Source organism: Acinonyx jubatus, chromosome A3, assembly GCF_027475565.1.
Source record: "Acinonyx jubatus isolate Ajub_Pintada_27869175 chromosome A3, VMU_Ajub_asm_v1.0, whole genome shotgun sequence".
In the NCBI taxonomy this organism is placed as follows: domain Eukaryota; kingdom Metazoa; phylum Chordata; class Mammalia; order Carnivora; family Felidae; genus Acinonyx; species Acinonyx jubatus.
This window is the reverse complement of record NC_069388.1, coordinates 121733138-121760266: the sequence shown is the minus strand read 5'-3', so window position 1 is coordinate 121760266 and position 27129 is coordinate 121733138. Positions and strand designations below refer to the sequence as shown.

The following is a 27129-nucleotide window of genomic DNA, read 5'->3' as shown; positions in this document are numbered from 1 at the left end:
ATGCATCAATGAACAACTACATGGATGAAAAAACTCAAAGTGTAAGCATATGCTATACATATGTAGATATTGAGGATTTTTTATATGTGCTCATATGAGGCTCTTTTCCTCAGTGACCTAGGAGGGGGAAATGTGACAGTCCTCTGGGTACTTGGAAAGGAAGGGACAGGTAGAGAGAGGAGTTGAGGAGAGAAAAGGGAAGATAAGAACTGGAAAGAAACATGAGAGGGAAATATGTGGCTAGAATAACAGGAAGAGGATCCAGCGACACTGAATGTTGATCACAATCTTTGTTAGTTCTAGAATTAACTTTATCTTACCTGTTACTCTGTATACTTTGTTGGATTCAAAGTACATGTTTCACTGGATGGAAAGTTCCTGTTTACTTACTCTTTCTGACCTAATTTTTAAAGGCTATTTAACCATTTTGGTAAGTTTCTTACAGCTGGTATGCCTGTGAGCTGAGGTGAGGAATGGGAGGAAGGGGTGTCATGGTGGCTTCTTAAATCCAGTTCATGTGGAAGGACTAATAGGGGAAGACTTCTCTAGCATTGAATCAAACAGAACCCTCTTAGCGGGAGCAAAATAGGTGATGTTGCAATGAAAGGTTTCACCTTTCAACCTCATGTTTGATATGGTTTTGGGAAAAGAACAGCATTCTGTCCAAAAGTCAAGTCAAAAGCTTCTCCACACATTGATTTCCCAATCCAGGACTGGTAATATCAAATAAAACAGAGGCCCTTTCCCCAAATGAAGGCATTAGTAAATATGTCTTTGCTCTCCTGGGAATTCTGTTCTCTCACAACATCTTTCTGAATAATCACTTTCCATCGAGAGGGGAGTTTAATCTTTCCATTGAACTATATGGTGATGGAAGAGGCCACTGGTTCCAAGGGCAGAAGAGAAGGCTGGTACTACCCTTGGGCATGGGAGAACCATTAGGATCAAGAGCACAGCTACTGGAGCCAGAATGCGTGATCTGAATTTCATTCTGCTACCAGCTATGTAAGTTACATAACCTTTCTGTGCTTTATATGTGAAAGAGGGATAAAATAGTTTTATTTATAGGAATAAATAAGTTAATACAGGTGATGCACTTAAAACATGACTTAATCAGGCATTTAATAGGTCCTAGATATTAGAGGATATAAGAAAAGAAATATTCATTTTCTAAATTCAGAGTTTATTTTGGTAATTTTTTTCATTTTAATAAGGACTAGTGGCTTCCAGAATCTTGTAATGATAGAACTGAAAGGAATGTTTATTTTACAGATCTGCAAAAAAGCCCAGAGTTGAGCTCTCTAAGGCCACATAGCTACCTAATGGCACATTCAAGTCTTAAAACCAGACTTCCTGATTCTAGACCATTCCCCACTGTACCATACTCCTTCCCTAGAGGAGGATGTCCAGGACCAAGAAAGTTCTATCAGAACAATAATTATAATCAGAACTACAGTACCTTCCCCAAGGACTCCCATGTCACTCCAAAGACAATCTTAAGCCGACTCATTCATTCATTTATTCATTCATTTACTTACTCAGCACTGAGTTAGGCTACCCACAGAAGGTACAGAAAAGTAAAATATAGATGTTGTCCTTAAAGGACTTCAATTGAAATTGGGGCAATAAGGTAGGCAGAAATTAAAGTGATACAATAATGTAGTTATTTCTCTAAGGTGAAAAGTATTGGAAAGGTTAGGCATCTTTTGCTGTCTAACCAATCACATGTTCAATAAGGAGTTTCTGATAGGGTCAGTAAATTTATGAATGACTAAAATAAATGAAGCCAAGTAGATCTCCTATGAGTTGGACTGTGCTTAATGTTTGCTGTAGCTATAGGTGTCAGAGGCTTCAAATTTCTGTCGTGTCTGTTTTTGTCTCCCTGTTATTCGGGGATTCCCTACCTCTTCCTTAGACAGAGTCAGTGGTTTGTGGTGGTGAGGTGTTGGGAAAGGGAAGCGCTCTGTAATTGTATGGTAAATCTCAGTGCTTTAGTGTGCCTGGGTCCCTGGGATGTGACGTTCATAAGTGCTTCTTAGAATCCCCCCATCCTGTAAGTAAGAAAGGAAGGGTCCAGAGGGATGGAGTCAGGGGAGTGTACTTCTTCCAGGTAGCATAAATCTGGTTAAATCATTCCGCTGGAGAACAGGACTTTGTTATGGAAGAGATTCTGACTTTATTTCAAAAAAAAAAAAAAAAAAGAAAGAAAAGAAAAAAGAAAATTTCTTTGTTGCCTGTCAGAGCTATGAGGTTATCTTTCTTGGCTCTTCACCATGAGAACCTGGTGGGGTCTGAGAAGTAAAGCCCATGAAAGCAAGAGAGACCCCTAAGAGCGCCGACTCCAAGAGTCTATTTCTCTCATACTAGCCTACACTCAGCTCCAGTGATTTGTCGAAATTAGCATGAAAGTGTTCCTATCAAAGTGTGGCTCCAGTGCTCCAGGTAAGCAGATCTCAGTAACTCTCTGGATTCCATTCTATGTCCAGTTTTCTGGGTGGCTCTTTGCCATGCAACCTCAGCTCCCTCACGAGTCCAAGAAAAAGTTATTAATTTTTAGTTTGTTCAGTTGTTTTTCTTTGTAAAAGATTGGGAGTGCTGACAGCATCTACATGTATGGCTGAACCCTGAAGGTCCAACTTCATTAGTTTTTTGCATTTGCATATGCAGCCATACCGGCACCATTTATTGGAGAAACAGTTCTTTCCCCATTAAATCTCTTGGCATTCTTGTCAAAAACCATTTGACCATACATTTGAGATTTTATCTCTGGACTTTCAATTCTGCTCCCAATCTTTATGTCTACTCTTATGCCGGGACGACACTTTATTGTTTGCAGTAACACTGTAGTAAGTTTTGAAATTGGGAAATGTGTCCTCCAAATCCACTATTCTTTTTAAAGATTGTTTTGGTTATTGCATTTCCATATGGATTTTAGAGTCATCTTATAATTTTCTGAAAGATTCCAGCTGGAATTTTGAAATAGACTGCATTGAATCGAGATCATTGGGGAGTTTTGTTATCTTAATAGTACTGTCTTCCAGTTCTTAAATATCAGATGTCTTTCCATTTATTTTAATATCTTTCAATGATATTTTATAATTTTAGGTGTACAAATGTTATACTTTATACTGTATTAAATGTATTCCTAAATATTTTATTCTTTTAATACTACTATAAATACTACTATAAATTTGTTTTCCAAATTTCATTTTTGGATTGTGCATTGCTCATGTATAGAAATAAAATAATTAATTTTTTATTTTAATCATTTGAGTATAGTTAATATACAACCTTATATTAATTTCAGGTGTACAACATCGTGATTCAACAGCTCTAAACATTATGCTCTGCTCACCACAAGTGTAGCTACCATCTGTCACCATACGACGCTGTTACAATATCATTGACTGTATCTCCTGTGCTGTGCCTTTTATTCCCATGACTTATCCATTTCATAACTGTAAGTCTGTCCTAGTCCCCTTCACCCATTTTGCTCATCCCCTTTCCCTCTGGGCAATCAATTCTCTGTATTTAGAGGTCAAATTCTGCCTTTTTGTTTGTTTTCTCATTTGTTTTGTTTTTTAGATTCTACATATGAGTGAAATAATATGGTATTTGTCTTTCTCTGTCTGACTTACTTCACTTAGCATAATATCCTCTAGGTCAATCTATGTTGTCTCAAATGGCAAGATCTCATCCTTTTTTATGACTGTGTAATAGTCCATTGTATATGTGTGTGGGTATGTATGTATATACATGTTTATGTATGCCACATCTTCTTTATCTGTTTATCTATTGATGGACACTTAGGTTGCTTCCATATCTTGGCTATTGTAAATAATGCTGCAATGAAATAGGGGTGCATATATCTTTTCAAATCAGTGTTTTCATTTCTTTGGGTAAGTACTCTGTATTAGAATTATTGGATCATATATTATTTTTATTTTTATTTTTATTTTTTTGAGGAACCTCCACAATGTTTCCACAGTAGCTGTACCACTTTAGATTCCCACTAACAGTCCACAAGAGTTCCTTTTTCTCCACATCCTCACCAACACTTACTATTTCTTGTCTTTTTTATTTTAGCCATTCTAACAGGTATAAGGTGCTATCTCTAAGTTGATTTTTTTAAATGTTTATTTTTGAGAGAGAGAGAGGGCACAATAGGGGGAGGAGCACAGAGAGAGGGAGACTGATGATCTGAGGCGGGCTTCATGCTGACAACAGACAGCCTGATGTGGGACTTGAGTTCACAAACTGCGAGATCAAGACATGAACCAAAGCCGGTGGCTTAACAAACTGAGCCACCCAGGCACCCCTCTAAATTGATTTTTGTATGTTGATCTTGTGTCCTGCAACCTTGATGACCTTGTTTATTAGCTCTTATGATTTTGGAGTGCTTATTTTAAGGTGGTCAGTTAAAGCTTCTCTATGGTCCAGTGAAATTGGGATTTAAAATACCCACAATATTTACCCATTAGAACCATTGTTATACTAAGAAAGCACAATCTTTTTTTTTTAACATTTTATTTTTTTTAAGAAAGAGAGAGAGAGCAGGGGAGGGCATAGAGAGAGGGAGACACAGAATTTGAAGCAGGCTTCAGGCTCAGAGCTATCAGCACAGAGCCCCATGTGGGGCTCAAACTCACAAACTGTGAGATCATGACCCGAGCTGAAGTCAGACGCTTTACCAACTGAGCCACCCAGGTGCCCCAGAAAGCACAATCTTAATAAGATGGTGATGATAAGATAAACAGTAGCTAGAAAAGTCATGTGGTCCAGATGATTTATTTTTATTATGGGCCTAACTAACATGAGCATGTTTATAGGCTGAAGAGAAGGAACAAGTGGGAAGAAAGAGATTGATATTTGAGCAAAAAGAAAATGGCTGGGGTGCCTGGGTGGCTTGGTCAGTCAAGCATCTGACTTTTGATTTCAGCTCAGGTCATGATCTCATGGTTGTGGGGTTGAGCCCCGCATCAGGCTCTGTGCTGAGAGCATGGAGCCTGTTTGGGATTCTCTCTCTTTCTTTCTCTGTCCCTTTCCCACTTGCGTGATCTCTCTCTCTCTCTCTCTCTCTCTCTCTCTCTCTCTATCTCCCTCTCAAAATAAATAAATAAACTTAAAAAAAAAGAAGATGGCTGATAAAGTGTCAAAGGAGTCAGAAGGGGGTGAGTTAAGTGTAGGCACTGACTTTAGATACCTTAAGGTTTACCTTATGTTCTTAGATGTTGAGAAAGGAGTCAAGGGTACAGATATGAATGAGAATGTGAGCTCGAATGTACATTAAAACTGCTGACTAAAAGCAAGAAGGTGATGGAGAGTAAGCTTGATGATTTCAGTTTCTCCATGACATAGGAGCCTTGGTGATCTGCTGAGGGGAGGAGTTTTGGGGAGAATGGCAAAGGTTTGGAATAATTGTTGGGGAGGTTGAAGAGCACTCTGACCAAGAGCAAACCAAAGGGTCAATAGGTGTTGCTAAGGGACATGTGCACATATAAAGGGACATATAAGTAATAATGCTGCATCAATCTTGGGCTAGAGATTTACCATACAGTTGCTGTAGCAGGGAAAGTATATTAACAAAAAAGTGTTAAAGATGCTGGTAAAGAATAATGGAGACAACTAGTCATGTTATCACAGACTAGGTTGGCAAGGGAGCTTTAGAAGGTCCCCACAGAGTATGAAAAAATTATGGCGTTAAAGAACTGGAGGTCTTTACAGTCAAAAAGTAGGTTTAGTGGAAATAAAGGTACAAGAAAAGTAGAAAGATAAGATGTTAAGACCCATAGTAGAATAATGGAAGTCAGAATTTCTGATGTGGTACAGCTAGTAAGATTCCAGATGTGACTTGGCCAATTATAATAGAAGTGACAGCCACTGGAATTGTGGAGGTCCAAGTCCGTGTTTCTGGATGGCTCATTTACATGAACCTTGATATCACCCAGAATTATGATAGTAACTGGGGTAGAGAGAAAGATCCAGGTCCTGTCATTGTCAATTAATGAAGAGTGGTAACTGGGAAGTTGGTAGATGTCATTAACAAAGTGAGGCAGAGGTTGGTATACCTGAATGACCCAACCTCATGGATTCAGATTTACCCAACATACCTGAGGGATACAACATTCCCATTAATAAGAGTGACACACTCTGGAATGGTTCTTAAGGTGAGGGAACATCATAAGAGAATGTTTGGGGGTGACATAGGGGGATAGTCCATATCTATGCTAGAAAAACTTAGTTTGATAACTCTGATTATACCCCCTTAAAAAGTGTTAATTTCCACTGTCCCGCTCTTCCTAGAGAGAACTGCTCTTTTACGGATGGGTACAGAAATTCAGGGAGAGTTCCTGAGGAGCATGTAGCTTCTATCCCATCCATACTCCTGCTTGCTACTGAAGACTATATAAAGACATGAAGCTAGATTTCTGACAGATCTTTCCAAGGAAAAATGCACATAATTTTCATAATTACACTCAACTTGATACAAAAGAGCCTAAATTCATATATTCGCTTTTTATAACTGAGATGTTACTTATAGTGAAGTGAACAGATCTTAACTGTTGGTGAATTTCTACAAATGCATAAGCCCTCAAGCTATAGAATATTTTCATTACACCAGAAAGTTCTCTGGTGACCCTTCCCGCTCAATTCCTGCCCTTCTTGAGGCAACTGTAATCCTGATTTCTAGCATCAAAAGTTAGTTTTGCCTGTTTTAGGACTTTATATTAATGGAAACACAGCAGGTACTCTTTGGTGTCTTTTTTTTTTTCTGCTTAGCCTAGCAAGGTTTAAAGTTAGAATTTGGGGATTAAAGTAAGTCATTTTAATGGAAAATTCTCATTAGTACTAAGGTGGCTAAATTCAGACCAGAACAAAGGCAGCTGTGTGAAAGATCTCTGGTGTGTTTCCACCTCCTGTATAGTTTGCCAAGAAAGCCTAAGACAAATTTTAGTTAAGCATTACAGGAACTATCCTGTGGCCAAAGCCCAGTAGGCTTTGTGGCCCCATCACCTGAACTCCCCATTCCTGAACTCTTTAATAGTCTCTGAAATGTATCAGAGGAAACAGTTCCTTTCTGTACCTTCTGAGAGGGATAATAAATCTGCTATGTGCTTGGTAGGATGGTACTGTTCCTGCCTCAGGGCATAAAAAGAAAACCCTAGAATATATTCTCCAATGTAAAAATGAAATCCCAGCTTAAACATGGTATCCTGGAATAGATTTCTTAACATCTGTTTTAATAGAAACCAAAGTCTGAGCAAGTATCTTTCCCTTCCTTAAAACTGTGCTTATGTATGTGGTGATGCTATGGATGAAATGTTTGTGTCCCCTCCAAATTCATCTGTTGGAGCTCTAACCCCCAGTGGGGTGATATTTAGAGGTGAGGCCTTTTGGAGGTAAGTAGGTTGGATGAGATCATGAGAGTGGGGTCCTCATGATGAGATTAGTGCATTTATGAGAAGAGACCCAGAGGGTAGTCTTTCTCCCACTCCCTCCCTCTCCCTCTCTTCTTCATCTCTCTCTGTATCTCTCCCTCAATATTTCTCCCTCCTTCTGTCTCTCAGTATACTGCCCCTGCCCGCCATCTTCCTCCCTCTCTCCTTCCCAAGAGAAGACTTAGAATGAAGTTATCTTCTTGGCATCTTGATCTTGGACTTCTAGTCTCCAGAACTTTGAGAAATCCATTTCTATTGTTTAAGCCACCCAGTCTGTGGTATTGTGTTCTGGTAGCCCACGCTGATTAAGATAGGAGGTAAAATTTGTTAAGCACTAACTACATGTGGGACCCTCTGTCACATGTAATCTTTGAAACAAAACTAGGAGGTAGGTACTAGTATCTCTGTTTTGCCAGGAAGGAAGATAAAGCTCAGCATCACACAGCTGGTAAGTGATGACAGATATCAGCAAATCACCCTCTGCTCCAAGGAAGTTGTGCCCATTTATTTTCTCACTACAACCCTCATACACTTACTAATCTTCATAAATAACCCCCAACCCTTTAAAAAATTCCTGATGGGTCTGTCTCACCATAAGGTCTTGATATCATTGCTTCCTTTTTTGAGCTAATGGTTGAGAATGGTGACAGCTTCTGCAACCAATGAAATATTGGCTTTGATGCTTCCGTATCAGCATATACTCATCTACAGGAGGATTCTTAAGGAAACAGAAGGGGCCTGGGTACTTGTACAGACAGGCAATGGTGCCTTGGCAAGGGAAGGCACCATGGGCAACATTTAGGGAGGCAGCTGGAGGGAGGGATATTCCGGTTTTGTCTTGTCTTAATTGCCACATTGTTCTAAGGGGGTCTTGGATCAGAGATGAGATTAGGGGAGCTGAGACTGCTTTCGGATTGAGTGGTATGTCCCTGATACAACATACATTTTGACTGAAGTCTGCTTACTAGGTGAGGAACTTAGGAGCAGAGTCCCACAAAATAGGGGCCTCAAAACACAAAACAAATAAAAATACAACTGAAGGAATACACAAGGATGTATCATCTCTTCCCTATTGCTTTCTCAATATGGAAAGTAGTGGCATTGGCCTGAGTCAGTAGGATAATGTCATGATGGTGAAGGCCGTCTTGGATGGGTAGCCTTTACTAAGATAGGTTCATATCAATGTTACACAGCTGGGAAGAGGCTGAACTAGTATTTGAACCTAGTCTCTTTCTCTCCCTTTCAGATTTATTGAGTTATAATTGACATAAAATTGTAAGGTATTTAAAGTGTACACTGTGATGATTTGACATATGTATATACATTTTAAAAAGATTTCTCCCATCTAGTTAATTAACACATCCATCACCTCACATATTTTTATGTGTAATATATATTGTAATGTTATGTATATATTTTATACATATATATACATATATATACACATATGTATGGTGAGAACACTTAAGTTCTACCCTCTTAGCAAATTTAATTATAAAACAAATATATAGTGTTACTAACTATAGTCACTATGTTATACATTAGATCCTTACTCATTTTATAGCTGAAAGTTTGTACCCGTTTACCAGCCTCTCCCTATTCCTTCCCCCCACCCCTGCTCACCCCCAGTCCTGGCAACCGCTTTTCTACTTTCTGTTTCTATGAGTTTGGTTTTCTTTTTAGCTTCCACATATAAGTGATGCCATGTGGTATTTGTCTTTCTGTGTCTAACTTAATTCACTTAGCATTATGCCATCCATGTTGCTGTCAATGGCAGAATTTCCTTCTTTCTCATGGCTGAATAATACTCCCTTGAATATATATCTCATATCTTCTTTATCCATCTGTTGATGAACACTTAGGTTGTTTCCATATCTTTGCTATTGTGAATAATGCTGCCATGAACATGAGAATGCACCTATCTCTTATATATCCTTTTTTCATTTCCTTTGGATATGTACCCTGAAGTAGGATTGCTGGATCATATAGTAATTCTATTTTTAATTTTTTGAGGACTCTCCATGCTGTTACCCACAGTAGCTGCACCAATTTATATTCCTACCAATGGTGTTAAATGTTTCCCTTATCCCCACATCCTTGCCAATGCTTGTTAGCTCTTTTCTTTTTGAGGAGAGCCATTCCAACAGGTGTGAGGTGATTTATTGTGGCTTTAATTTATATTTACCCAATGATGAGTGATGTTGAGCACCTTTTCATGTATCTGTTGGGCATTTGTATGTCTCCTTTGGAAAAATATTCACTTCTGCCTATTTTAAAATCGAAATGTTTGTTTTTTGCTATTGAGTTGTGTGATTTCTTTATATATTTTGAATATTAACACTTTGTCATATATATGATTTACAAATTGCCTTTTTAGTTTTAGTTTTTAAAATTGTTTTTAATGTTTATTATTTTTGCAAGAAGGACAGAGAGTGTGAGCAGGGGAAGGGCAGAGAGAGGGAGACACAGAATCTGAAGCAGGCTCCAGGCTCTGAGCTGTCAGCACAGAGCCCAATGCGGGGCTCGAACTCACAAACTGTGAGATCATGACCTGAGCTGAGGTCGGACGCTTAATCGACTGAGCCACCCAGGTGCCCCTGCCTTTTTAGTTTTTGATTATTTCTTTTGCTGTGCAGAAGCTTTTTCATTTGATGTAGTGCCACTTGCTTGTTTTTGCCTTTGTTACCTTTGCTTTTGGTGTCAAATCCAAAAGATCACTGCCAAGATTAACGTCAAGGAGCTTACCACTGATGTTTTCTTCTAGGAGTTTTATGGTTTCAGATCTTAAATTTAAGACCTTAATCCATTTGAGTTGGTTTTTGTATATGGTATAAGATAGGGATCCAGTATCATTCTTTTGCATGAGGTTGTCCAGTTTTTTCAGTTACCATTTGTTGAAGAGACTATCCCTTCCTTACTGTATATCTTGGCTCCTTTGTGTAAATTAACATTTTTTAAAAAGTTTATTTATTTCTGAGAGAGACCGAGCATGAGCGGGGGAGGGGCAGAGAGCCAGGGAGACACAGAATCTGAAGCAGGCTCCAGGCTCTGAGCTGTCAGCACAGAGCGTTATGCGGGGCTCTAACTCACAAACTGTGAGATCATGACCTGAGCTGAAGTTGGACACTTAACTGACTGAGTCACCCAGGTGCCCCTTCTTTGTTGTAAATTAAATGACCTTACTGTAGATAGGAGTTTATTTTTGGATTCTTTGTTCTGTTGATCTATGTGCCCATTTTCATGCCAATACTATCCTATTTTGATTACTATAGCTTCATAATATATTTTGAAACTAGGAAATATGAAGCTGAATCTGGTTTCTTTCATTATAATAACTATATTCTTTCTACTATGTAATTTTTCCACTTTACCCTAAGGGGTTTCCTACTGCCCTGTTACATTGGCCCCAGTTGGTATATAGGTAATTTTCTTAATTTCCCACAGCACAGCTGGGAAATATTTTTTAAAACAGTTGATTTATTCAGATTTTCTATTCCGTCTTAGGTCAAATTTAATCACTTGTATTACAGGAAATGTATTCATTTCTTCTAGGTTTTCCAGCGGATTAGTATAAAATTGTTATATTCTTGTAATTTCCTTTTATCTTTTATATATGTAAAACTCATTCCTAATTTTTTTTTTGTGGCTTCTCTTTTTCCCTTGATTAATCTTGTGAAAGGTTTTTATTATATTCAATTAACAATGAAAAAGAAAAAATAGGGGGAGTTTGGGGAGTTGACAAATGCCACCTATTTGATAAATATTTTTATGAACTCTCTGCCATGTACTGATCCTAGTTAAATGCTGCTGATAGGTGGGGTGAACATATGCCCCAATCTATGCCTATTTCAGGTATAAAAATTAATAGAACTCCCTTTTACTCCCAACAGTAATTTGGGCCAAATTAAAGTTGACATGTATAGTGGTGGCTTTAAGATAAATTTTGGTGGAGTTTTGAAGATGGAACCCTGGTTGGAAGGACTTACAAAAATGGAGGCGAACATCTGGAGACAATAAGAGATGATTATTTTGAAGAGTTTTGCTATAGGAAAGGGAAGAAATGAGGTAGGAGGCAGAGGAAATGGAGTTGTTTGCTATTTTACCTGTTTCTGCCTTTATTATTTTTATTTCTTCTTTATACTTTTTATGGGCTTATTTGAGTTGTTTATTTCCTAGCCTCTTAGATTAATGTGTAATGCATGTGAAGCCACATATATCTTTCCATGAACAAAACATATAGGTTCTGATATGGGGTGCTTTCATTTTCATTAATTTCTAAATTATTTGAAATTTCAACGTTGACATTTTCTTTAAGCAATGAATTATTTAGAAGTGACTTAAAATATCTAGATGCCTGGATTCAATTAAAAAAAAAATTCTAGTTTCAGGGCACCTGGGTGGCTCAGTCAGTTCAGCATCTGACTCTTGATTTCAGCTCAGGTCATGATTTCGTGGCTTGTGAGTTTGACCCTCATTTCAGGTTCTGTGCTGACAGTGCATGGAGCCTGCTTGGTATTCTGTCTCCCTCTTTCTCTGCCCCTCCCCTGCTTGCTCTCTATATCTCTTTCAAAATAAATAAAAATAAACTTAAAAAATTTTTTTCTAGTTTTTATACGCTATTTTCAATTAAGTGGTCTATATATTTCTATGTATCTTCTTTGTTTAAAAGTTTTTAACGTTTATTTATTTTTGAGAGAGAGAGGGAATGAGTGTGAGCAGGGGAGGGTCAGAGAGAGAGACCAAAACACAGAATCTGAAGCAGGCTCCAGGCTCCAGCTGTCAGCACAGAGCCCAACGTGGGGCTTGAACTCAAGAACTGTGAGATCATGACCTGAGCACAAGTTGGATGCTTAACCAACTGAGCCACTCAGGTGCCCCTCTATATGTCTTTTTTTAAAAAGATTATTGTAATTTCCTTTCTGACCTTCTATAGGACCAATTTTTATAAATTTTAACTGAGTAAAATGAACAAATTGTGTATTCTCTATTGAGTATGAGTTCTATGCACATCTATTAGCATCAATTTGTTAACTATATTATTTAAGTCCTCTGTATTGTTACTCACGGTACATTGTAGTGGGAGACTTTAACAGACCTCTCAGATGTGGATTTGCTAATTTCCTTTTGTGATTTTACCAATTTTTCATGTACTCCAAAATGATGTTAGGAGCATTTAAGTTCATAATTATTAGATCTTCCTGGTGAATTATTTAAAATGTGAAATATCCTTTTTTAAACTTGTAATCTTTTTGACTTTCGATTCTGTTGTGTGTGATACTGATGCTGCTGTTAGCAACTTTCTGTTCGTGGTTGCCAGGAATATGTTTTCAAGCCTAGAGTAATCACAGTTTTGGCTTTTCCTGGTAAGCTGCATGTGGCTGGATTCTTAAAATCCAACTGATTTTACCTTTTATAAAACAGACTAATCCAGTTCATATGTATCATTATTTTGGATGTATTTAGACTTATTCCTGTCATGTCATTTTGTGTTGCAGTTTAACATCCTTTCTCTCATTTCCGCTTCAGCCTTTCCACGGATGGCTGGGATTTCCTTTGTTCCTCTTTTCATTTACTGGTTTGAAAACCATACACATTTTATTTTTATGCTTCTAAGAGGTTACACTTAAATTTTTATCATTAGTGTTTAAATTTATATTTTTCTAACAGCGTGAGGCTACTCACTACCTACTAACTTTTTTAAATTCTTTTTTTTAACTTTTAACTTGTTTTATTTTTTATTTCTTAAAATTTACTTCCAAATTAGTTAGCATAGAGTGCAACAATGATTTCAGGAGTAGATTCCTTAGGGCCCCTTACCCATTTAGCCCATCCCCCCTCCCACAACCCCTCCAGTAACTCTCTGTTTGTTCTCCATATTTATGAGTCTCTTCTGTTTTGTCCCCCTCCTTGTTTTTATATTATTTTTGTTTCCCTTCCCTTATGTTCATCTGTTTGTCTCTTAAAGTCTTCATATGAGTGAAGTCATATGATTTTTGTTTTTCTTTGACTGACTAATTTCACTTAGCATAATACCCTCCAGTTTCATCCACGTAGTTGCAAATGGCAAGATTTCATTCTTTTTGGTTGCCGAGTAATACTCCATCATATATATATATATATATATATATATATATATATATATATATATACACACACACACACCACATCTTCTTTGTCCATTCATCCATCAATGGACATTTGGGCTCTTTCCATACTTTGGCTATTGTAGATAGTGCTGCTATAAACATGGGGGTGCATGTGTTCCTTCGAAACAGCACACCTGTGTCCCTGGATAAATGCCTAGTAGGACAATTGCTGGGTTGTAGGATAGTTCTATTTTTAGTTTTCTAAGGAACCTCCATAATGTTTTCCAGAGTGGCTGCACCAGCTTGCATTCCCATACTTACTAATAGCTTTTGACAAATCTTCAAATACTTTTATTTTCCTGAATTCTTCATTAGCATCCCCGCTTCCATCTTCTATATCCCATGTTGACATAATCTGAATTTTGACACCAGAATTTTGTTTTTAAAAAATAATTTTAGGGGAACCTGGGTCGCTCAGCCAGTTAAGCATCCATCCGACTCTTGATTTTGGCTTAGGTCATAATCACAGGGTCGTGGGATTGAGCCCTATGTTGGGATACACGCTGAACATGGAGCCTGCTTGGGATTCTCTCTCCTTCTCTCTCTCTGACCTTCCCCCGCCAAATAAATTAATTAAAAAATAAAAAAAATTATAATTATGTCTCATAGAAAAAGTAGTTGTATTATTTTCCTGCAACTACTACAGCTCGTTGTTAAATCTTGGATTCATTTTCCTGTAGAGTCTCTAATAGTTCTCTTAGCTTTCAGACAGGATCTATTGAGTTATTAAAACTCTGACTCCCTGGGTATTTGAAAAAAATCTTATATTGTTCTCACATTTGATTAATATTATGTCTGAATATAGAAATTTAGATTTGAACTTCTTTTCTTTCAGTGAAGATATTATCAAATGTCTTTTCTTCATCCAATACTGTTGATGAAACACCTAATGTCAAATCTGATGAGAATGACTGTGAATAGTCGCTTTATCACCCTCTCTGGAAGCTTTGGCAACTTCTCTTCACCCTCGTAGCTATCCTCATAGCTTAGAATGTTGGCTAATATTCTGAATTGTCACTACCTTTGTAATTGGCTTTTGTGTGTGTGTGTGTGTTTATTTTAATCCTGCTCTATATTTGAAGGACCATTTCAATCTGAAGATTTATGCTTCTTCAACTGTAAGAAGAAATTCCATTATTTTTTTTTAGATTTTATCTCTCTTTTATCCTCATTATTCTCTATTAGATAGATGCTATGACATACAGAACTTTCCTCCATATATCTTCAAGTTTTCAACTTTTCTTCACCTTGTGCTTCATTCCAGATATCTCATTTCCTTCTCAGCTGGGTCCAGTCTTCTAATCCTATCTACTGAATTTTTTATTTCAGTAATTACATTTTTTTTTATTTCTAAGGTTTATGTTTGGTTTGTTTTACACCAGACTGTTCCTGATTGTCACTTCTTCTTATCACTCTATTAATTTTTCATAATCGTAATTCTTCTGTTGGCTTGTTATCTATTTTTCATGGTGGCTTCATGTCAGATGTTGGTGATTTTGGCTATGGGCTCTTCTTTGTGGTTTGGATACCCTGTTGGCGTCTATACTTCTAGTCCCATGGCCAGCCATCAGGGAGGTATTGGGGTAGCTACTGAGGTTTGTGCTCCATAATGTTTTCTGTGAGAATAGGAGAAAGGCTGTGTGTGTGCTGGGTAGGATATCTTAGAAGCCAATATTCTGGGCTTCGTCATTCCATCTGGGCATTTTCAGGTTCTACTCTCCTTGAGCATGGCCCCTGCCCAAGAATAGGCCTGAATGGATGCGGAGGAGGACAGCGGGCTGCACCAGGCACAACCAGTGTGGGTACCCAACTCCTTTCCCTGTCATTTGCATCGAATGCCTCCTCTCGGAGCCTGGCTTCCACCACCTGGAGACATGAGATGGGCTTGGTGATGCCCCTATCTTCTGTGGCATACTTTCCAAAAAGCTTCAGAACAAATTCCAGGCTGCTGTTACCTTCTTCAAACTAATCTGGTGTATTTTAGACCCTCAGGAATTTTTCATAATTTTGATTAGCTAAAAATTTCTCTTTGAATTTACAGAGTAAGGTATGTATTCTCATACTCAAAACAGAAATGTAAGGCTTAGAGTAGAAATATAGAGAGCATTGGGGAAGGAGAGAACATCGCTGTCTGCAATTAGTTTCCTATCTGGAAGGCAAAGCTTCCACTTTTACTTTGGGTTGTTTGCCTTTTTCTCATCTATACTAGAGACAGTAAGCAATTGTCACTTATATTGTAAATATTTGTTACAAATGCCTTTTAATTTTGCTTATGGTCACTTCTGAGATACAGAAATTTTATGTTTTTATGAGGACAAACCTGTCCATTTTTTACTCTAAGATTTCTGGATGTTGTGTAATGCTCAGGAGGCCTTCCTAATACATAATTGAAACCTATTTTTATTATAGTGCCTTTTAATATTTCATGGCTCAATCTTTTGTGATTAGATATTTCATGTTTAGGTATGGATTCATCAGGGTTTTAATTTTGTGTTTCGTGTGAGATTTGATGTGTGTCCCATTCCCTCTTTTCTAAGATGAAAGTTTTATTGCTAATTTCCTTCCTTGCTCCGTTACCTTGTTTTGGCTGGGTGGGTGTGCAGGGGCAGTTAACATTTTTTAGTGCATAGGTCATCAAACCATAATGAACCAAACTGGTATTTGATGGATGGACTGTACAACACTCAGAGTTCTTGAACTTTGAGATGAATGTAGTACCTGCCTGGAATTTGGGGAGGAGACGAGTGTGAAGAAATGTAGGTACATGAAGCCAGAGAAGCTGACTGTGGCAGAGAGCACCATCCACTGAAATGATTTTCCGGTTTTCCCCTTGGACACATAGCTAGAGTTCATCTCCCTGCCCCTCCGTCTACATAACCGGGTGACTAAGTTCTCTCCAGTACAGTGTGAACAGTCTTCATGCCAAGCCCATAAAAACCTCTCATTTGTACTCCTTTTTGAAGCCTGGATATATAGGTGATGAAGTTCTAGGAGATGGGGCCACAAGATGAAAGGATTTTAAATACGGACAAGGCCGTGTGGAGGAGAGTTGCCTCCTGGCCAGAAACATTCTCCTTGGACTAATACTGAAGTGAGAAATAAGCTACTTTGGTATCTGCCCAAATAAGACAGGGGATTTAAGTTTCTGGAAGATATGCTGTATTGAGTTAGGGAAGTTTCCTTCCGTTCTTGACTTACTGTTGTTTTAATCAGGAGAGGGTACTGATTTATTTTATTTCTTATTTTTATTTTTTTAACGTTTATTCATTTTTTTTGAGAGAGAGAGACGGTGTGAGTGGGGGAGGGGCAGAGAGGGGGAAACACAGAATCCAAAGCAGGCTCCAGGCTCCGAGCTGTCAGCACAGAGCCTGATGTGGAGCTTGAACTCACAGATGGTGAGATCATGACCTGAGCTGAAGTTGGATGTTTAACTGACTGAGCCACCCAGGTGCCCCTTATTTTATTTTATTTTTTTAAGGTTTATTTATTTTTGAGAGAGACACAGAGAGAGAGACAGAGAGAGAGAGAGAGAGAGAGAGAGTGAGAGATTGGAGGGGTAGAGAGAGAGGGAGATACAGAATCTGAAGCAGGCTCCAGGCTCCAGGCTGTCAGCACAGAGCCGGATGCTGGGCTCGAACTCATGGACCACAAGATCATGACCTGAGCCAAAGTTGTATGCCTACCTGACTAAGCCACCCAGGCACCCCTGTTGTTTTATTTAAAAAAATCTGACAACTACTTAACTCTAGAGAAAAAACTGATGGTTACTCCAGAGTATCATAGAAATATTATTATGCTTAAATCCCCCAGTGTAATAAATTATAATTATTTTGTTGAGTTTTGATTTAACAATGTCACCATTTTCTAATTTATTTATATTTGCTTTTATTTTTATGAATTCCTTCTACTTGGTTTTATTTTGTTTTCTTTTTCTAATATCTTGATTGCTGTTAATTTTTTGTTTGTTTAATTAGAAAGGTATTCAGGGGTAAGAAGTTTCCTATATTCCATGAGTACTAATTCATAATATTCTTTTATTATTTGCTAACTGGTGTGTTAATTCTTAAAGTTCTCCATTAAGTGATTTCTGTAATAAACACTGAAATTGTGTGCCTTATACCTGTCACTGACCAGCAGGATTTTGGAGTGTTCTGGGCCATACTTTACTTTTTGTAACTGATATCAGGGTAATGAATGAGGAGCCAAAGCAATCCCACATTCCTCTATAATATGTTTGGTATTTTTGAGGTAGGGTTTTACCCATGCAAGTCTCTTTATAGGTAATCTATTTCTTTTTCAGTATTAATTGGAAAAATGTACATATTGAACTTTTGAATTCTAAAATAATAAAAAATATGAAAGCCTTAAGCTATGAAAATTGGTATATTTCTGTCCTTAAATATTTTAATGCCTATAGGTGAAAATTAAGTATCTTATTAATATGACATGGTGATTTAGGTTTCTTTATTATGTTTATCTTTAGAATTAGTTGCTGGGTGGAAACTTAGTATGACCATAAAGTAACCTTTACATGATTTGCTATGGGGATTTAAAGATGCATTTTCTTTTGTCCCCTCTGATCACCTCCTTATTAAAATCAAAGTAACATCTTTTTATGCATAGTGAATTTGTTCCTTAGGGGACTATCAAGTATCATCTTTGGTCTATATTACTGCACTTTAGAATATGGACTCCAGTGCTAACATTTATCAGCTCTGTGACATTTGGCAAGTTTCTTATTCTCTCTGTGCTTCTGTTTCCTCAGATGTAAAGTGGGGATAATCAGGGTCTCTGCCTCAAAGGATTTTCCCAAGGGTTAAGAGTTCAAAATTTAAAGTTCTTAGAATAGTCCTGGGGATGATGTTAGTTCTATGTACATTAGTTATTTTTATTATAATCTAGAAGCGATCACAGCTAGCTTCTCTAAAAACTTTTTTTTTTTTTTTTTTGCTAATACTCTCATTATTAAACTGCCCTTTAAGTTTAAGGGAAATTATATAAACTGTCACAATCTTATCACAAACCCAGGATTTAGGTATTGTTATGCTATATGAGAAGCTAAGAGTGTGAAATAATTTTGAGGTTCACATGGTAAAACGTGACGGAATTGGGATTTGAACTTATGTCTGTCACTGAAGTCCACACGCTTCGCATTGTAACACTCAGCCTGATGTGACCACTGTCTATAAAATCCAGCACCATAAACTTTTCCTGTCATTACCAAACCAGAGCTTCATTTTTTTTGGTACGCCAAAAAGTTTGTACTTATAGCACCAAGGTAGTATGTCTGTAGTTCTTTTAAGACAGTAGATAGCCCAGCACTGTTGACCTGGAGTACTGCTCACACTAGCTCTGCCTGATGAAGGACATTCACTCTTTAGAACCAGAGAGGAGAATGCAGACATTAATGGTTTACTGCTATTTATCTTAGTTAACCCCAGATAATTTGTCAATCAGTATCTAGCCTTTTGATTTTCTCTATGTCGTAAGTCTCCCAGCCCCTGGTTTCAAATGGGTGTTGAAGATTGCCTGTCTCTAACTCTCTGGGCAGTCTCTTGGCAGGAAGGCACTACACAATATCACACGGGTTCCTGGAGTTCATGTAGGAACGGGAGGATAATGGGTGCTTTCTGAGGGAGAGATAGGAGAGGTAGTTGCTGGGAAAATGCGTCCTAGGCCTGAAAATAATTAAGGCTTTGATAGTGGCCATTCAAAAACCTACGCCCAGACTACGTCGGCACCTCCATGACAAGCCAGCATTCTCTGGCCCTTCTGATCCACATGCTCACTAGTGCCTCCTTCCACCTCTCAGAGCAGCCTCCCATTACACCATTACACAGTGCTGCCCATTGGACTGGATTGTGTTATGTATTGTCCAGTCTCTCCAACAAAATAGTATCCCCCCATATCCTCTGCCAAGTGGGGACCGTGTAGTGACCATTATCTTCTTTTTTTTCATTATGCTAAAGTGTACATAACATAAAACTTAACCCTTTAACCATTTTTCAGTATACAGTTCAGTGGCATTAAGTACATTTACACTACTGCGCAACTAATCACCACCATCCATCTCAAGAACTTGTTCGTTATCCCAGAATGAAACTCTGTACGCTTTAAACGACAACTCCCCAGGATCCCCCTCCCCCATCCCTGCAGTCAGCATTCTACTTTCTGTTTCCATTAGTTTGACTACACATATGCAAGTGGCGCCAGTCATGCGATCTTTGTCCTTTTGTGTCTGCCTTCTTTCACTTTGCATAATGTCTTTGGGGTTCACCCATGTTGTAGCATGTGTCAGGACTTCCTTCCTTTTTAAGGATAAATAATATTCCATTATGTGTATACACTGTATTTTGCTTGTCCATTCATCCATGGTGGACATTGGGTTTTTTTCCCACTTTTGACTATGGGGAATAACACTGCTATAAATGTTTGTGTGCAAGTAAGTGTCCGTTGAACCCTTGCATTCAGTTCTTTGGGGGTATATGACCAGTAGCAGAATTGTTCAATCATATGGTAATTCTGTGTTTAATTTTTTTGAGGAGGCTCTATGCTATTTTCCACGATGTGGCACCATTTTACATCCTCACCAGCAAAACACAGGTTTCTTTCTGATTTCTCTACATCCTCCCAACATTATTTTACCATTATTCTGATTTAATCCTCATGACAGGTGAATAACAATTACTCTATCTGGAATCTTTATTGTACTTCACAATTTGTTTTTGTATATATGAGCCTTTGAACCTTTATAATAATCTTTGGTGTAAGTATTATATCTGTATAATTATATATAAGTCATATATAATTATATAAATATATATAATTTCTATATAATTATATGGAAATTGATGTTTGGAGGTGTTTCAAGATCACCCAAGGTCACAAAACTAATATGTGGAAAAGTCAAAAATATGAACTTTTTATTCCTGATTCTTTTTATTATTTGGAGAATTAAACAGACAATACTCTGTTCACTGAAATCAAAGCAAAAGGAAAACTCACACATTGAGAAAATATTCCCCAAAAGGATACCTACTATTCTCCCATATGTCCTAAGGTATTAAAGAAAATAAATGGCTTAAATAAGTGGCAGAAAGGATTTAGGTTAGATATTAACTGGGTGGCTGATGTTGGTGAGACATTGAAAAAGATTACCAAAAGATACTTTGAGATAATTAAAGTCCTGAAAAATGCTATGCGCATTGGATTCCATCCCAGTATGTGCCTGAGGGTGCAGGAAGTGATTCAGTGAATCCTTGTTAATTATTTGAAAGCAGGGGGATAAACTGGCTGTCTTCACATAGTTTCTTTGAGTGAATTCTCTGATTCTACAGCAAAGATTCTACTGAATGCATCTGTACTACTCAGGAGTGGTGTTCTTTGGTGTTTGGGGATAGATCTTTGTTTTCTTGACCCCTTCATCCTTGCTCTCTGGAGAATGCAGGCTTCCTCACTCAATTCCATTTCAGAACCTTCATTCATTCAGTCCTCTGGGGAGAAGTCTGATATGACCTGACTCACCTGGAGTCTTGAGCTACTACGGGGGCAGTTAACTTTCTACACCACTGTTGGTTTGGGTTCACTCTGCTCCCCAGGGAGATTTGAAGAAGATGAAATTTTTGCCCTGAGATTAAAGGGGACAGTTTCAGTGGGTTTATGGCTTGTCAGTGTTGTAGGATAAAGAAGAGACAAGGTAGCTGGTTTAAGACAGTAAATAGCCTAGCTTTTCCAACGGGCCAGCACTGTTGACATGGAGTAGTAATCACACTGCTCCCTGCCTGATGCAGGACATTTAGTCTTTAGAACCACAGAGCAGAGAATGCAGAGCAGGTGAGAGTTGCTGGTGATGACCCTATGCAACCAACTCTGTCACTGTGCAGATGAAAAAGCAGAAAGATGAAAAGATGAAAAAGGAGAGGTATCAATTATTTTTCTTTTACATTCCAGATTTGGAAATTGAAGAATGCAATGGAAAACAACAAGAAAAAGGCAAGGGTGTGTACCCATCAATCCCAGAGGCAGGGAGACATTCCTTCTGAGTAGCCATGCCTTCAGATGCCCCATAGGGTCTGCAGAGTTTACAGAACAATTTAAGAACACTCGAGACCAAATATAATCTCAATTAACACATGCAATTAAGGCCAACAGAACCTGGCTTAGTACTTAGCTTATCCTCCTTGTCACCTTCAAGGCCCAGATAACTTCACATAATGTTAGGAAACAACTTCCTTGATCTGCCTCTTTTCCTCTGAGAGCAGTTGGCAGCTTCTGTAGGGATCCCTGATCAGTGCAAGATCAACACAAATCCATGAACCTCAATCACTCTGTTTTCACCCACTCTAGATTGCTTTCTCTCTAATTTAATTGCTTGAATTTCAGTGTCTGTGATAAGAACTCAGGGGTAATATCACACACCTCTGGAATCTCTCCACCGATTATGGGCTGTGCCCTGCAAGTGAGGATAGTAGGATTTGGCCAGTTATGAGTACAGGGTTCTCTCGGCACTGCCAGGATCTTTATAGAGAATGTCATGCTATGCACACTCCCCTGAAGCTGGCTCGATTTCACAATTTTTCACACCTATTGTGATGTAACCCTATCTCGAACAAGGTCCCTGTCCAAGTATGCTTTGATGTTTTATGTAATAAGTTGCAGAATTCAGGATTTAAACATCAAAAGTAGAAATCCACAATTTTCTTTTTTATTCTGTAAGATTTAGCATGTTCATTTTTCTTTAATCACAACAGAGCATGGTGAACAAAATGTATTATGGTGGATTATGAAAATATTTTTCTTTTTCCCTATATTGTACACCTGAAACTAATATTATACTGTATGTTAACTAAAGGGAATTTAAATAAAAACTTAAAAAAATTTATACAATGAAAATTTATTATATTTATGAATCAGATCAATGTTTTAAAGAATCTTTCCAGGTGTAGTGGGGTTGTGGGACCTCTGAGGGGTTTTGTGACATTGGATCTTAGTCATTCCATCACTTCTATGATGAAGTGAAACACTATGACTTCCAGGTTGTTGGCTACGTTGAGGTTTTATGGCTGTATGAAAGGCCTAAATTCGTCATCATTTAACATGGATCTGTAGAGCCTGGGGGATGATTCTGATACTAGCTTTATTGTTTCAAAACCTGGGATTTGGAGCTGGAATGTGCCAAGAAATCTCTACTTGAGTTAAAGGGAAAGCAGGTGGTCCTTCAGGAGGGGAGGGGGTGTGTGTGTTATGAACTCCCTTGTGGTTTCTGCTTCTTGGGTATTTTCCTCAGTGTGACTAACTAAAATGCTCTTTGTTCTTTGTTCCAGAGTCAGAGACATCCCTGCCACGCGGCACAGAGATTTATAGCTCTGAGCAAAGGTTTCAACAAATACTATTTCTTTACTCCAAAGTCCATCTATGTGTGCTTCCTGAAATAAAGAACAGAGCATTTCTGTCTTCTGGTCTCTAATCCCAGGAGCCTTAGCAGCAGAGGCTGGGGGAGTTCCAAAAGGTCTTCTTATAACTCTGGAGATAATGACTGGCTCAAACAAGCTGGCGCCGTGTGGGGACACCCATAGACTTTATTTATCTCTCTCTGTCTCTTTTTTTTTTTCAGGCTGACATAGTGTCTGCACTGACATACCCAGTCCAGAAAAAAGAAACTATGTCTGTTATAACTTTTACTTAAGTGGTATGAGTGGAAAGATCATAACGCAAAGATTTGTTGAAAACACACTTCTTATCCAGACAATCCATTGTAATGTTTCAATTAAAAAGTTCTACTCACAGAAAGAGATTTAAAAAAAAAAAAAAAGAAGGACAAGATCTGGGATTAAGTTTAACGACCTGGAACATGCAAAGAACATAATAAAATTTCTGATTTGGTATCTGGGTTGTGGGTATATGATCCGAGATATAAATGAGACTCGTTGATGGCTATTATTACCCTGCCCCCACCACATCCCCTCCCATGAAGATAGGCAACAGGGAAGGTGCTTAAATTCTTTCAGGGCCTATGGTTGTCACTGAGCAATTTACTTCTTTGGTATCTCACATACAGACGGCTGGTATAACACACAAAGCTCACCTGGGTGGCAGACTGGGGAAGTGTAGTTCAAATATCCCCAATCCATGTGACAATGCTATATGAAAAACATGTGTCTTGAAGCCAGTGTAATGACACTAAACCCACTCTAGTGCACATTTTTGTATAAGGCATCCATTTTGGAGCCCAGACCCAATGCTAGTAGAACTCAGTATTACATTACAGTCTGATTTACCACAAGGTCTGGCGGCAGAGTCCAGGTATGGTAATCTTGGAATTACCTAATCTGGGAAGGAGCCAACTGGCCTATGGAATACCTGAAAATGAAACACTGTCTACCAGAGATGGGGAAGTATATCCACCTTCGAAACTGTTAAGACACTCTTGAAAACTGAAAACCACACAAATGCCAACAATGTCTTGGTTCCTGTGAAGTTCACTGTCTAGTAATAAAAGGAGATAAAAAATACCAATCTTAAATAATTTAAGTGGTATACTAAGGATATATCCAGGGCACTGTCAGAACACAGAAGAGGGACACACTTATCCAGCCAGACAATGAGGACCAGGGAAGGTTGCCACTATATCTAGTTATAAGAAGTTCGGGGTACAGTTAATGCATCTTGTCTTGAAGGTGACACTTGTCCTCCAAATAACTCAGACTCTTCCCAGAACCATTCCAAAGGACTTAGCTCTTCCCATAAATGCTCTATGTATTTATTCATCTCCATCCTCAGTGAATGGAAGAAAGGTCAGAAATGTGTCACTGCTTTGTAACCTAAGGTCTTCTGCCTTATCTACTGAATGAGCTACTGAATTAATATTCCTCCCTACACAAATTTTTCTTTAAAAAGTCTGTCCTTTCCTGCCTTGCAGTCTGAGCCCCTACTTCTCCGTACATAATTCTTCACAGATCTCTATCTAACCACTTAGACAAACTGTTTAACTTCATTTGACATTATTTTTTCTGGAAGAGTAAAGCAAAATTGCCTTAGATTTTTTTGGTTTTACATCATGAAAAATTTTACCCCACTTGCTATTTGCTGTTTTCCTTTTCCCATCTTCCGCATTCTTCCAGGAGGCCTCCTGAATGGTCCATGCTTAAGCTAAAGAAGACTGACAGTTATTTTCAGTACCAAGTCTCACCTAATAACGAAAAACCTAGGCACATTTTCATTTCCTGTAAAGTTAGCTGAGTCAGGTGAGCTGAAAATCAGAGAACGGGCTCTTTCTGGGGCTTCCGGGAAAACTCAAGGCCCTAAAAGTGAATGTTCTCTTCTAATTGCCTGACAGAGCTATTTAACATCCATGACTTAGCGTTTTACATCCTGGACAGGGTCTGACCAGCCTGACTTAATGACAAAGTTAGTTTTGAAAGCCTCTTATCCATTTGTCTTTTCTCATTGGCGATGTCCATGAGTCCATTATTCCTACGGACTAGAGAGGAACTCAGGAATGACAAGGATGGGCCCTTTTGGTTAGTGGCTGGCTAGGATTTTGTAGTGTATCCTCTGAATGCATTCACTGTCCTACAGTGGGTCTCAGGGTGTGGAATGATTTGTTATTGAGTAAGGGCCATGCTTAACGTTTTCCAGCCCGCGTTTGGATGCAATGCAGGGTCACTTCAATTACCTTGGAAATGAGAGTGCTGGTAACCAGTGTAGAGACTATTTTGGAATAAGATAATAACATTATCTAAAGCCACTTCCAGTTTGATAATAAATATCATGTACTGATTGATATGATGGTGCAGATTTTCTTGTTAGATCTGCTTATGGAGTGAATTACACCAACAGAGGTTTTAACAACATTGTTGAAATACAATTCCCATACCATGCAATTCACCCAATTAAAGTGTATAATTCAATAGATTTAGTATAATCACAGAATTGTATAGTCATCATCACAATCTAATTTTAAAACATTTTCATCACACCAAAAAGAAACCCCATAATCATTAGCTATAACCAACCAATGTCCTCATTTCACGCCAGCCCTAGATAACGGCTAAACTACTTTCTGTATCTATAGATGCCTCTGTTACAGACATTTCATGTAAGTGGAATCATATAGTATGTGGTCTTCTGTGACTGGCTTATTTAATTTAGCATAATGTTTTTAAGGTTCATCCTGTTGTAGAATATATCAGGGCTTCATTCCTTGTTATTGCCAGATAATATTCCATTGATGCATATACATTTGTTTATTCATTCATCGTTTGTTAGACATTTGGATTGTTTCCACTTTTTGGCCATTATGAATAATGCAGCTAGGCAGTGTTGTTTACAAAAGCCAATACATGAAAACAATCTGACTGTCCATGGACAGATGAATGGGTAATGAAGATGTGGTAAATCTACAATGTAATCTTATTCAGCCAAAAAAACGGAAATCCTGTCATTTGCAACAACATGGATGAACCAAGGACATTATACTAAGTAAAATAAGTCGGACAGAGAAAAATAAATACTGTATGGTCTCAGATACATGTGGAATCTGAAAAAGCAAAAAACAAACTCATAGGAAAAGGAAAGATTTGTTGGTTACCAGAGGTGGAAGGGGGATCGAAAGAAGGTCAAAAGGTACAAACTTCCAGTTATAAGATAAGTAAGTACTAGGGATGTAATGTACAACATGATGACTATCATTAACACTAATGTATAGTATATATGGAAGTGGTTAAGAGAATAAATGCTAAGAGTTCCCATCACAAGGAAAACACTTTTTTCTTTCTCATGTTCTTTTTTTTTTTTTTGTGATTATATGAGACAATGAATGTTAACTAAGCTTATAATGGTAACCATTTAACCACATATGTAAGTCAAATCATTGTACTCTATACCTTAAACTTATACAGTGCTGTATGTCAGTTATATCTCAATAAAACTGGAAAAAACCAAAACAGCTATAACACTCATGTTCAAGTGTTTGCATGGACATACACGTCTTCATCTCTTTTGGGTATACATCTAGGAGTGGAATTGCTGGGTCATATGGTAACTCTATGTTTAACCTGCTAAGAACTGAGAACACCAGACAGCAATGGGAATTTTTCCTAAGAAAATGTTAAGGACTGATAATAAAAGGAGATCAAGATTGGGACTGAAGGGGGCTGGGGCTATCTCACCAGACTGCTTTAAGTCTCATAATACAGATATGAAAGGTAGTAACAGAAAATATTACATAGACAATACTTAGAAAGCAAAGCTGCAAGTAAACTTTCCATTAGTCATAAAATCCCCAAGAGTTCTTCCGGTTCAGACAGGAAGGTAAGTAGATTTTTCTATTCTTGTAAATTATTTCTACGTGGTATGTTTCAGAAGCACTTAGGGTGACATTGTATATAGATTTCACTGCCCAGAGTAGATCTGAATCTTGTAAAGTTGTGCTGTCCAATGTGGTTATATGTGGCTTTTATAATTATATTAGTTAAAATAAAATAACACTTAAAATTCAGGTCCTTAGTTGTACCAGCCACATTTCAAGTGCTCAATAACCACAT

General features: G+C 38.0%; 1 long non-coding RNA gene across 1 annotated transcript; it reads left to right on the top strand.

Annotated features, from left to right (window-relative positions):
- The first annotated feature begins 539 nt into the window (after positions 1-539).
- LOC128311300 (uncharacterized) lies at positions 540-26549 on the top strand. Its single transcript, XR_008289651.1, has 3 exons — positions 540-3460; positions 21536-21583; positions 22909-26549. It is a non-coding gene; the product is annotated as an uncharacterized LOC128311300 (long non-coding RNA).
- Positions 26550-27129: the final 580 nt, after the last annotated feature.